The 12,799-nt window shown below is 36.4% G+C and overlaps 1 protein-coding gene across 4 annotated transcripts in view; it reads left to right on the forward strand.

Moving 5' to 3' along the window:
• Window positions 1–4,710: 4,710 nt before the first annotated feature.
• Window positions 4,711–12,799, forward strand: part of LOC109192995 (histidine-containing phosphotransfer protein 2-like) — a 39,167-nt gene continuing 31,078 nt past the window's right edge. For 2 of the 4 annotated variants that reach the window (XR_002056184.1, XR_002056185.1), the window contains exons 1-2: window positions 6,608–6,726; window positions 7,101–7,226. The gene's annotated coding sequence lies outside the window, so the exon portion shown is untranslated. Of the gene's footprint in view, window positions 4,831–5,284; window positions 5,333–6,013; window positions 6,110–6,607; window positions 6,727–7,100; window positions 7,227–12,799 lie in introns of those variants that run through there. The other 2 variants (XM_019343754.1, XM_019343745.1) reach the window with 2 other exon arrangements.

A 12,799-nucleotide genomic window follows, 5' to 3' on the forward strand; every position in this document is an offset into this window, starting at 1 on the left:
ATTTCCAGTAGTGTGTATATATATATATATATATATATATATATATATATATATATATATATATATATATATATATATATATATATATTGCTAGATGATATTTATAATTTTAATAAAAAAAAACACATATACAAGTAATATCCTTGTAGAATAACTTCTTTTTCTTTTTCCGAAAAAAATAACACTTCTTACTCAAAATGTATTAACTAAAATACAAACTATATTTTCTTGAAATTGTTTTTTTTTTTTTTAATTTAATCTCAACACATTGTTAAATACGAACTACGAAGTACATTGTTAACTAGTTTAATAGGTATATGCTAAAGCATATACTCCCTCTGTCGCATTTTATCTCTTCTATTTACTATTCATTGGTCAAATCAACTCTTTCTTCTTTGTTTTTAATATTTATTTATTTATTATTTTCTACTTATTTTTAAATTTAATTTTTTGTATTTAATAGTAGTACTTTTTGTGTAGTTTTTAAATATATAAATTTTTTATACTAATACTAAATTTAATATTATTAAAAATAATTTCAGTCAAACCTCGTTAACCGAATTAGACACATAAAATGGAACGGAAGGAATAATTTTGAAAACAGTGCCAAGTTTACAATATTTAATTAATGAACATTATTTATCTAGCTATAAATTAAATCCAAAACATTGATTACTCACAAATCCATTTATTCTAGAATATTTCTAGTTGGATTGGGTTCTCCAAAGTAACCTAGCTTTGGCCGGCATCCCAACGTATAGTAACCCATATTATAAATTGCGTTAATTAAAGATAGTAAAGTACAAGAAGAAATCTTACACTAATGTCGTTGCAAACAGACAGGTAAGAAATAGTTCAAAAGATGTAACTAGTCTTAGAATCTTAGTTTAAAAAGTGTAATACAATTATAATTAAAAAATGATTTAGTGAGAAAATCAATGAAGTGTAGCCTATATAAATCATGGACTGGTGAATATCAAATGCATCCAAGAGTGAGTAGGCAAGATTGCAAGAATAAGAGTAAGGATTAGAGACCTAGATTGAGAAGAAAAATTAGCAATGCCATTTTTTTCCAGTATGAGAGATAGTTTAGTTACACTGGTGTTAGTTATAGGTTTTTTGAGTTATTTTTGTTGTTTGGTGATAGGTGAGCCAAATCTCGACATTATAAATAAGATTTGTAATGGTAACCACTATGCAAAAGATGGTCCTTTTGCGCTTAGCCTAGCTTATGTTTTCGAAGACATGCAAAACGTGACTCCTACGCAAGCAGAGTACAACTACTATACAGTTTCTCCGTATTCCAACAACGCTATTGCTTATGGCTACGCCACTTGTAACATTGCAATATCAGCCAATGATTGTGCACTTTGTCTTAGCAGTGCAAAAATTTACTTGAGCGAGACTTGTGATGATTCGATTGGAGCTCAACTTTCATATGTTGATTGTTTGATGAGGTATGAGAATTATCCATTTTAAAGTTACTATGATCAACAAGGAGATGAATGCTGCAATGAAAATGGTTCATAAAATGGATCCAAATTGTGTTACTCATTATCTGTGTTTTGTTAATTTATTGTCTTTGAGTTTTCATTAATTTCTTGCGTTTTATTGTTTTACCTACAATATTGGTGTCGTCATTTATATTTGTGTCATTAAAGGATTGTTCACAAGTTCAAAGTGACATCTGAATGAAAGCGTCTTAAGTTTGAGTACATGTATCATCCTGAGCTACAACATACATTATCCCATTACTCATGAATGTGACAAGGTCAATTGTTGTCAAATTCTCATTTTTTTTTTTTTTCTACACGCTCTCATGAATTAAGAAGGCATTTCATGAACGTTCACATAGGGGTTTAGTGTTTAGGGTTTTTTTTATTCCCCCCATTTATTAATACCTCAAAAGAAAGAATACAAGAAAGCAAGGAGGAAATACCCCTAGTTTTGCAAAACTAATTAAAGGGACAAACCCCTTTTTAACAAATAACCTAAGTGTGACAAAAGTCAATTAATACTTAAGCAACAAATAAAAAATGATCCAGATAAACAACCTAAACCTATCATATGAAATGTCCCAAAACGCAACCCTGTTGGAAGACCCAACGCAACGAAGACGCCCACATGTCCACTCCAATACACGCTAAAAGGTACCAAATCCCATAAACCTCTCCAAATCAACCAAAAAATCATTAGCATAATGGCTCTTTATGGGACAATTCAGAGAAAACGAAAGCGCACAATCTCTAGCACAAAAGGTGGATAGGCCAAACAAGTTGACACAAGTAAAATTGACAAATAGGCTATCACAAATAAAGGTACACATGCCAGTTCAAACATATGAAATGCACACATGCTAAAATAAACAAAGGGGAACGCAAGCCTAGCATTAAAAAAAAATCGTAGGTCACAATGAAATAAACACCTCCACTGTATCACTCTCTTAGCCAAGCCCAATTGCGCCATATTTAACAGTATGTTATAGGGCACATAGTGTGTCCTTGTGTGGCTCCAATGCACCACCCCATCCGGCCTTTTTGCACCCTTACCCCCTTAATTCCAGTCCAATCCTACATTGACTCCAAAATAATTGCACCCTAACCCCTTATGTTTCAGCCCATATCTCACTTCATACCTCATCTCCTCAATATTGCATCTTAGCTAGCCCCAAACTTCTATCCTTGTCCCACTTCGAACCCCATCCCTTCGACATTTGTAGTTCAACACCTTAACTCTACTTCTCATCTCAATTTGCCCCTTAACTTTCTCATCTTCCTCTCTAGACCCCACAAACCATGCTTATGAATTTTGATTATTCATTAGACCTAATTTATTAACCCGGTCCTTAACTTCCTTGACCCAATCGACCTTAGAGCTAGAGTCCACTCCCCCCCCCCCCCACCCCCATCAATTATTAACAATTGAGTAATTTGAGGTCAAATTTATAAAATTTAAATGTTTTATGCACTTAGTTTACACTTTTAAATTCCGTATAAAATTAGTTTTAATAATTTAATATTATGTTTACAAATTAAAATATTTGAAAAATCAATCTTAATTTTATATAGAGAAAATGATATTTTTAGTCCATAAATTTTGACAACGCGGTCCCTTAATTATAATCATAGCCTCATTTAGTCCCTAAATTGTTTGTGTGATTGCCACTTTCATCCCTCATGTCATATATCACTTAAAACCTAACATTGGTGTGTTTAATACCTTAAATTTTTCAAGGGCAAGTTTAGAAATTCTTTTGCCTTTTCACTCCAAAGCACAAGTCAAGTTGATTATACGAGTCATTAAGCGTCCAAATTGATAACTTTTCCAATTTTCTATAAAAAAAAAAAAAAACCCCTAATTCTTTTGTCTACAAATCAATTCTACTGTCTTTGTAATTGGAGATCGACGATAATGGGAAGAAGTAGAAGGTTGATAGAGATCAAAGCTGCTCCAACTTGTAAGTAATATTCGTTTTTCTTTTAACCTCAAAATTGAAGATGAACTTTAGAAATCAAATTGGGTGATTGTGGTTATAATCTTCAATGAAGTATTTTTCTGTGTAACTTGACTAGAGTATTCCTCCTCCCTATTCCGTTCTTGTGTCTCTCTTTATATCTCCTTAGTTCTATCTATGTATGCATATTTCAAAATTTGCTTCCTTAATTTTTATTTCCATCAAAAATTTTGAATTTTTACACGGATCTCTACATTTTTTTTTTGTTTAATTTGAATTTACTAAAGTTTTTTTTTTTTCTATATCTTTACATTTTTTTTTCTAGGTTTAATTATTTAATGGGTTGTAGAATATAACTCATATGAAGTATATCTTATCACTATTCTTAAACTCTATGCAATATTCCTATAGTTATGTATGTCTGTATTTAATGTGGGAAGGCATCCAATATAAAATCAGTGAACAAATTTTTTTGTTCGCATGAGCTTAGCTCAGTGGTTTAGTAGACAATACTTGATAGAAGAGATCAATATTCAAAACTCGACAACAATAATATTGAGATTATACTCAAAAGTAGATAGATCTCTTGTGCCTACAGTCATTTGGCCCTACTCTTTTAATGTATTACTTACTAGTTACTGCTAACTAATGAAGGTTTTAACATATATATATATATATATATATATATATATATATATATATATATATATAATGAATTCATGATTTGATTGAAGTTACATAATAATTAAGGGACTAACTTGTCTATTATTATTTGAAAATTTAGAAAAAGAAAAAAAAACCAGTTTTAACTTTTATATATACTCTATGGCCCAACTATTAATTGTTAGTTGATTGGGTTAATTAGAGGATATAACTAGATGATAACATTAGATTATTGTAGAAAAGTGTTTGATAAATTAACTGGTGATAGCTATTTGGTATAATTTCTTTTTTCTTTTTAAAAAACTATTGAAAAATTTGTTTTGAACAGTTTTTTAAATTTTAGCTTTTTTAAAGTTATAAAAAGCTAATTAATTAAATATTTATATTGATATTTAACCAAATCAAACAGTTAATAGTGATTAAATAAGCTAAAATTAACTTATAGGCGAACTATTTTACCAAACAGGTCCAATATATATAACCCTTTTAATTTAAATAAAAAATGGAGGAGCAAGGGGTGAACTGAGTTGACTCGATCTCTAGCTAACTTCCACAAGTTAAATCTCCGGAAGCGGTGGTGCTGGAGCGTGGAGTTATGGCGGCGGTAGTTTTCGTTCTGACTCGTTCATGATTGCAGGGTTGAAATGTGCTTCTGGTATTCATGCTGCTTAGTGCTTACTTCTATAATGCGCACGGCTGCACTTAGGTCTCAGGTACTTCTATAATGCTCGTGGCTGTTGAAAATATGGACTCCAAAATATTATTTGTGTTCAATATTTTATCATATTCTGATCTGTCCTAAGCTCTAAGCTCTAAGCTCTTGGTTTGGTTTTAAATTGAAAAAAATTCTTGAGCGAAATTAATTAGATTCTATCAAAATGCTATGATTATTGAAGATGTTTGTAGTGTTGGAAAGTTTCAAAATGATATACAGTGTTAAAATGTGTACTTGTGTAGGTGTAATAATGGCAAAATTTTGTCTTTATTAGAAGTTAAGATTAATTTGAGATGGTTCAAATGAATGAATGAATTTCTTATTGTTTTAGCTGAATCAGTTTTAAATAAAAGGGGGTTTCACCTGACAGTTTTGGCTCGTCTGCACGGTTGTGTTGCTTTCAAGTGCTCTTAGAAGGATTTTTTTATTGTTTTTTTTTTTTGGAGAGGCAGATGCAATAGCAGTAGCAGAAGTGTATGCTGATAAAGCTATTGACAGATGTAAGTAGAGAAGTATTGAGACAGCAGATAATTAGGTGTTGATCCAGGCACATTAACTAGAATCATTGGCTCAGATGGTTTGATAATGGCGTCTGTAGAAATTAAATTTCAATTGGAGAATTCCCCAATTGGCCCTCAAAAGATGTATAGCGTCAAGAAAATTGGATTGGTAGTATATTCCTTGTTCTCCTTCTTGAACTCTCAACAATATCTTCCACTTTCTTTCCCTGAAATAAGATTTTTTTTTTTTTTTTTTTTTTTTTTTTTTTTTTTTTTTTTTTGAGTGAAGAGAGAAACCCACAACCATTATCCGAGGGTGTGCACTAGATGAATCCCACTTTGTGACCCTAGCCGGCAAAGAAACTCAAGGAGGTAAACCAGTCTAAGTTACCCGACTGATTCAAACCAAGAAGGCCAATAGGCTGCTCCTATTAGGAGTCGAACTTGTAACATTGTGGTCACCAAGTTAATAGACTGACCAACTTAGATGAGGTTGCCCCTCAATATGCCTATATTTTGGTACATGAACAAAGGTCAACACTAAATAGTTAAAGTTTCTTTTATCAGGTGCATATGATTTCCCACTACAAGTCATTGCTTACAAATTTTTAGACGGTTAGTGCGGGATAGAGGTCCGTACAATTAACTTTTTTTATTTTATTTTTTATTTTTTTTCAAAAGAGATCAAAGTCAAAGAATTCTGAGACAAGTTAAAAACATCATAAATTGAAAGGATACTAGGGTATATGGATTATGGAGCCTTTGCCATGACCATAGGTCAGTTTCATTTATCTGAGTTCCATACTTCATATTACTATATTAGTTCCCTTTGCTAATGCAATCTAAGCACCTTTTGTGCAACATTAAAAAGAAGCAAGAAGTTGCAAGAGCCTTAAGTGTGTTATTTGGTGTGATAAAATCATTGGGATTTTTAGAGAAGGATACAAACTTGGAGTAATTCATAGAGAGTTGAACTATTTCTCTGTTCACTAACTTTGTACAATGTAGTAGACTAGTAGTGGATAGAGTATAACTCTCTAGTCTCTATCCACTAACTCTCTGTCCAGTGGAGTAGTGGACAGAGATTATAACTCTGTCTCTCTGATGGAGAGTTATAATGTTACTGTGCTATACTCTTTATGGGCTCTACCACTAATTTATACCATTCGCAACACAAAGAGGAAGAAAAAAAATTTACATTCAAAGATGAAAAAGGAAAAAGCTGGCGAACAAGGTGAGAGAGAGAAAGAGCAAATCATAGTAAAAAAAGGAAGATGATGAAGAAGGTAAGCATCAACAATAGCCAAGGAAGAAGAAGATGATGAAAAAGATGAAGAAAATGATTAAGAAAGTTGTAACTAGACTCCAATGCACTGGTTGAAGATGATTTCCAGGTTAATTGACTTAAAAAATTGACCAAGATGACTTCTAGGATTGTTGTCAATTTTGATATAATTTTCCCAACTGTGCTTTAGAAATTATATTTCAATTCATTAATTTGCAAATTTACCCCACAAAGGTGTAGAGTATCAAGCAAATTGGATGTGTAGTTAATTTCTTTATGTTTCAACAATCACTTCCTCATTCATTCTCTCAGATATGCCGCTAAACTTTGATGTATGATTAAGGTCATCAATTTGAATTTCAGTTATCAGATGTGTCTGATTTTGATTCATTTTACTGACTGGTGCAAGTAATTTTCTACAAATATTTAGAAGGTTAATGTGAGGTAGATATCTGTACAATTAATTTATGATTTCATTTACAGGTTTTATAGATGTTACAACTTGTCAGAGAATATGAAGTTTGAAGATTTGACAGCCAGGGATTAGAAAAGAACAATTAACTGGAACAATGCGAGCAAAGGTGTTCAGAATTCTTGCCATCTCCAGAGGTCAGACTTCTCTAGCTGAGTTCCCAACTTCACTTCATATTAGTTCAATCCCTTTGTAGTCTATGTATATCAGAAAGAAGTCTGAAAGAAACAAGCTAGATTTGCACACTAGTTAGTATAACAATAGGGTTCTGATTTGTGATAAAACCATTAAAGCTTTAAGGGAATGAAACAATCTTGCAGACAAGTTAGCATAACAACATGGTCTGATTTGTGGGAGTAGATGACACACTGGATTGAGTTTAGCATAATAACGGAAGATAAGGATGGGTCCATTTATAGGGGTCAATTATATACATATAAATTTAGGGATTGACCTCACTGAAATTAAAATATAGGGCTCAATATATAAAGAGCAAAAGTCTAATTATCTAATAGGAAAGAAATTTTAAACTCTAATTTGTTCCTCAATCCTCACATCCTCAACTCAATAAGTCCTAGTATTTCTTTTTCATATTATTGGTGCACATTGGGAGTGCTTCATGGAAAGCTCTTCAACAAAATGCTTTCATTTTGCAAATTATACATTTAGATTTATCTGTCAACTACTAAAATCAATCTAATATATTATAGAAAGTAAAAATGCGCAGTCTCAAATTTCTGTTATAGGCATATAGCATATTTGTGGAGTGATATTTCTCTCAAATTGTTTCTGTTATAGGAATTTTGATGTAAATTATTTCTCCCAAATTGTGAATTTATGTTATTTTTGTTTGTTTTTATTCTTATGTAAAAATGTTTTTTTTTTAAAAATTATTTTTTATTTTTTGTTTAGTTAATAGTGGAATATTTTAAATGAAAACATACATTTGATCAAACAAATTGTACTAAAAAAAAAATTGTACTAAAAAAACTAGTAAACATTGCTCAAAGCAAGCTTGTACAGAAGTCAATTTATAAAGTCTTCCATATGATTCAGGACTTCAAAAGAAACATTAGTTCTTGTTCTTTGCTCCGAGCCCTATACCCCTATATTTTTTTTCTTGGTGTATATTGTAGAACTTATAGTGAAGTGTCTATGTATTAAACTCTGCAAATGAATAAACTGTACAGGCTCCTATATATACAAGCTACCAGTAGGACTCAGCCACTCATTTGAATTTCAAAATGAGTAGCTGAGAGTAACCTGCTAACAACCTCCTAACACTCTCCCTCAAGTTGGAGCATAGATATCAAGCATGCCCAACTATATCTATTAGTGTATTACTTTAAATTATGGAAGTTGTAGATAATTACGTAGTAATATTTATGCATATTTAAGGATGTTATAAACTAAGATTGAGCTAGGGTCACTTAACTGGGTTATAATGCATATGGGACAAACCACATTAAAAGATTGAATCCAACTAATTAGCTAGTCTAACATGAACAGGCTCTGATTGCATCTGATAAACTAAGATTGGGCTAGGGTCACTCAATTGGGCTATATGCACATGAGCCAAACCACACTAAAAGGTTGAATCCAACCAATTAGCTAGTCTAACCTATAGCCTTATAAATCCATATGTTCTCTCTTAACAAAGGAAATAATATTTACAAATATATTCCTATATGGCTATATCTTTTTTATTTGCACGTTTCCCCCACGCTTTGTGGCCTATGTTTTTTAAAATTGTTATTTCCATATGTCTCGTATCTCTGTTTCTCATTTTCATGCTACCTACTACTCTATTTATCGGACCTCTATTGTTTTGAGGAGGACCGGGTGGGGGAGTTGGATTGGAGATAGTTGGTGCACACCTTTATTTCCAGATTTTTCTCATTATTTTGCAAATCATCCACATGTTGATATCGCAGTTTTTGACTAGGTGTGAACTAGATCAAGACAACTCTAATGTGAAGTGACATGTTTAGTTCAATACTATTTTACACTAATAATAAGCCTCATGAGTACAATAAATTGTTAACCATTTTAACCTCTTCATAGTAATCGCATAAGAAATCTTCTCTATTTCTAGATCTTCTCATCTATTTTGCAAATCTGCTACATTTCAATATAGTCATAACTCTCTAAGTCTATATAAAGAGATGTACTATTCTAAACTATTCCATGCTAGTAGCATTCCCCATTGAGTTTGTTAGCAATAATAATATTATAGCATATAGTTTATATTTGTGGTTATTATTGTTAGTCAGTTATCTTTCTATACTTTAGGAGAGAGGTGGTAGCTTCCCTATAGGACTCCTAAGTGTATTCTCTCTGTAACTGATCAAACATTTTGAATTCTATCTCTCATCTGGTATTAGTTAGCGATAGGTCGTTCTCTGTTTATCTTTTTCCCGAAAAACTTTCCGATGTCGACAAACTCTTCCGAGCGTACGGTTACCACCACCACCGTTTCCGCTCCGGTGACCACCAACTCTCTCACCTCAGCCCACCACTTTGAACTCCCATGCCCACCGGCGACCGTCACAGCTCCTCCCCAGTCCGGCGACGGCGTCCGACTCCACCACCTCCACGAACCCGGCGTACACGGCGTGGATTCAACAGGATCAATCGATCCTTTCTCTGCTCATTTCGTCCTTCTCCGACGAAGTGATGCACCTTGCGGTTGACCGGGATTCCGCCCGTGAAGTATGGGAATCCATCACCTCCACGCTAGCCTCGACGACGTGCAGCCGATGCCTGAGCTTGCTGGGGTAGTTCCAAACGCTGCGACAAGGAGCTGGTTCACCAACCGAGTATCTCGGCAAAGCTCAACTCATAGTCGAAGCGCTCTTCCAAGTTGACAGACCCCTTTCCACCGATGAACAAATCCTGTACGTTCTGAGAGGACTCCGACCAGAGTTCTGAGCCATGGCTAGCTCTCTCACGGCCTCCGGCGCACAGGTGACGATCTTGCAGCTCTTCGATCATCTGCAGGCCCAGGAGTTTATATACTTCGATGACTTCACCATCGGCGAGTCATCCGGATCATTGGGTTCAGCGGCTGCTTTTTTCGCTGGTCGAGGCCGCAACACAGGCGACTCCAATGGTGGCAGAAACTCCGGCAACGGCGGACGGGGCAGGCAAGGACGTGGCAGAAATTTTGGCAACGGTGGATGGCGAGGCCGTGGCAATCCGAGATGCCAAATCTGCCGGTCACATGGCCATACGGCCATCTACTACTGCTTCAAGCGCTACGAGGAGCGTCCGGCCGGTCACGCTAATATGGCGGTTCCCGGAGATACTTCGGCTGGATCGGCGGTGGAGGCATGGTATTCAGATACCGGCGCGACATCTCATGCAACTCCGGACGAACATATGATGCAGCACTCCGACGTCTATACTGGTGGTGATGTCCTCAAAGTGGGCAAAGACACAGGTTTGAGTGTTACCCGTGTCGGGTATGCTATTATCCCATCCGTGTCACAGTCGTTAAAAATGTCTAAAATCTTACATGTGCCAAAACTTTCGTTACCACTCCTGTCGGTTCATCGTTTCACTAACGAAAATAATGTGTTTTTTGAATTTCATAAAAACTTATTTTTTGTGAAGGACTGCAACACTCAGGCGGTGCTTCTTAAGGGATCCACTTCGGACGGTTTGTACAAGATGTTAGACCCCCAGTCACATCGTGCATTTCTTACCGCCAAAGCGTCGCTAGAGGTTTGGCATCAACGGTTGGGTCACCCACATAGTCAAATCCTCCAGAATATTCTCAAACAGTGTCCAGTCACTCACAATAAAGCCAGTTCGTCGCGGTTGTGCTCGGCATGTCAATTAGGCAAATCGACCCGATTTCCATTAGATAGGGTTTCGAATTCTAGTTTAAATATGTTAGACTTGGTTTATACGGACATTTGGGGTCCGTCATATGTTATTTCAATTTCTGGTTTCCGTTATTTCGTGTTATTTGTAGATGATTGTACCCGTTTTTGCTGGTTTTACCCTTTAAGGTTAAAATCAGACATCTATAAAGTGTTTGAGTTGTTTCGGGCAATGGTAGAACGGCGGTTTTCGCGTTCTATCAACGCCATCTAGTCTGACTTAGGGGGTGAGTATCGTCGCCTACACAAAATTTTTGAATCCCTTGGCATAACGCACAGACAATCGTGCGCGTATACACACGAACAAAATGGGCGCGTTGAGCGCCGGAATAGACATATCGTCTAAACCGGCTTAGCCCTACTGGCTGGGAGCTCAACTCCTCTAAAATATTGGGATTATGCCTTTGAAACGGCCACCCACCTAATCAATTGCCTACCATCTTCCGCTCTACAGTTTCAAAGTCCATATTATCGTCTACATAAAACTTAGCCAAATTATACCTTTTTTCGTGTCTTCGGGTGCAGGTGTTACCCTTATCTTAGGCCATATAATCGGCATAAGATGGAGTATCGCTCAGCACCCTGCGTCTTCTTAGGTTACCCTGTTTATTTTATGGGATATCGTTGCATGGACCTAAACACTGGGAAACTCTTCATCTGTCGTCATGTTCGATTTGATGAGACCGAGTTCCCATTTACTGCGCAGTCATCCTTGCAGGTTGACGGCAATACTGCTGCTACGTTACCCTGGGGATCCAGTCCAGTGGCAGTTCACCCTCCAGATGCATCGGCCCTACATGAGGCTCCTCCAGCGGCTACTGCACCACCTACAAACACGACTCCAAATCAAGACGGAGGTCACATAATGCGTACTCGGTGCAAAACTCGCGGTACCGGCGAGCAATTATTTGCTCTTAACACAACGGTGGACCCCACCTGTTACTCTCAAGCTGTGGGACACCCGCAATGGCGGGATGCCATGGACCAAGAGTTCAACGCTCTGCTGCATAACAACACGTGGCAGCTAATACCGGTTACACCACACATGAATATTATCGGCTGTAAATGGGTGTTTCGCACCAAACGCAAAGCCGATGACTCCGTTGAACGCTATAAAGTGTGTCTAGTCGCTAAGGAGTTCAACCAGGTAGCTGGTAAGAATTTCTTTGACACATTCAGTCCTGTAGTCAAACCGACTACGGTACGTATCCTGTTTTCTCTTGCAGTATCTAGAAAGTGGACTCTACGCCAACTAGATGTACACAATGCGTTTCTCAATGGCCATCTAGCTGAGACTGTTTATATGAAGCAGCCACCTGGCTACGAGGATCCTGTACATCCGGATCATGTCTGTCACCTTCAACACAGTCTCTATGGGCTAAAACAGGCACCACGTGCCTGGTTCAGGCGACTGCACGACTTTTTAACCTCAACTGGCTTCTTGGCGTCTAAAACTGATGTCTCTCTCTTCTACTACACAACCGGTGACTCTCATGTTTTCTTACTGGTGTATGTTGATGACATCATCATGATGGGCAACGAGTCAACGACTCAGCCTTAATTGACACTCTGCTACAACGGCTATCAACTACGTTCAAGATTAGGGACCTCGGCTCGCCGAACTTCTTTTTGGGAATCGAAACTTTATCCGTCGACAATGGGCTCATACTGACTCAACGCACGTATATGAAGGATATTTTAGCACGAGCTGGCATGAGCGACTGCAAAGCCTTGGCAACACCCGTAGCAGTCACACAGCCAGCCACACCATCTCTTGACCCGTTTGATAATCCAACACAATACCGCCGCATTGCAGGGGCCCT

Source organism: Ipomoea nil, unplaced genomic scaffold (genome assembly GCF_001879475.1).
Source record: "Ipomoea nil cultivar Tokyo-kokei standard unplaced genomic scaffold, Asagao_1.1 scaffold0222, whole genome shotgun sequence".
Taxonomy (NCBI): domain Eukaryota; kingdom Viridiplantae; phylum Streptophyta; class Magnoliopsida; order Solanales; family Convolvulaceae; genus Ipomoea; species Ipomoea nil.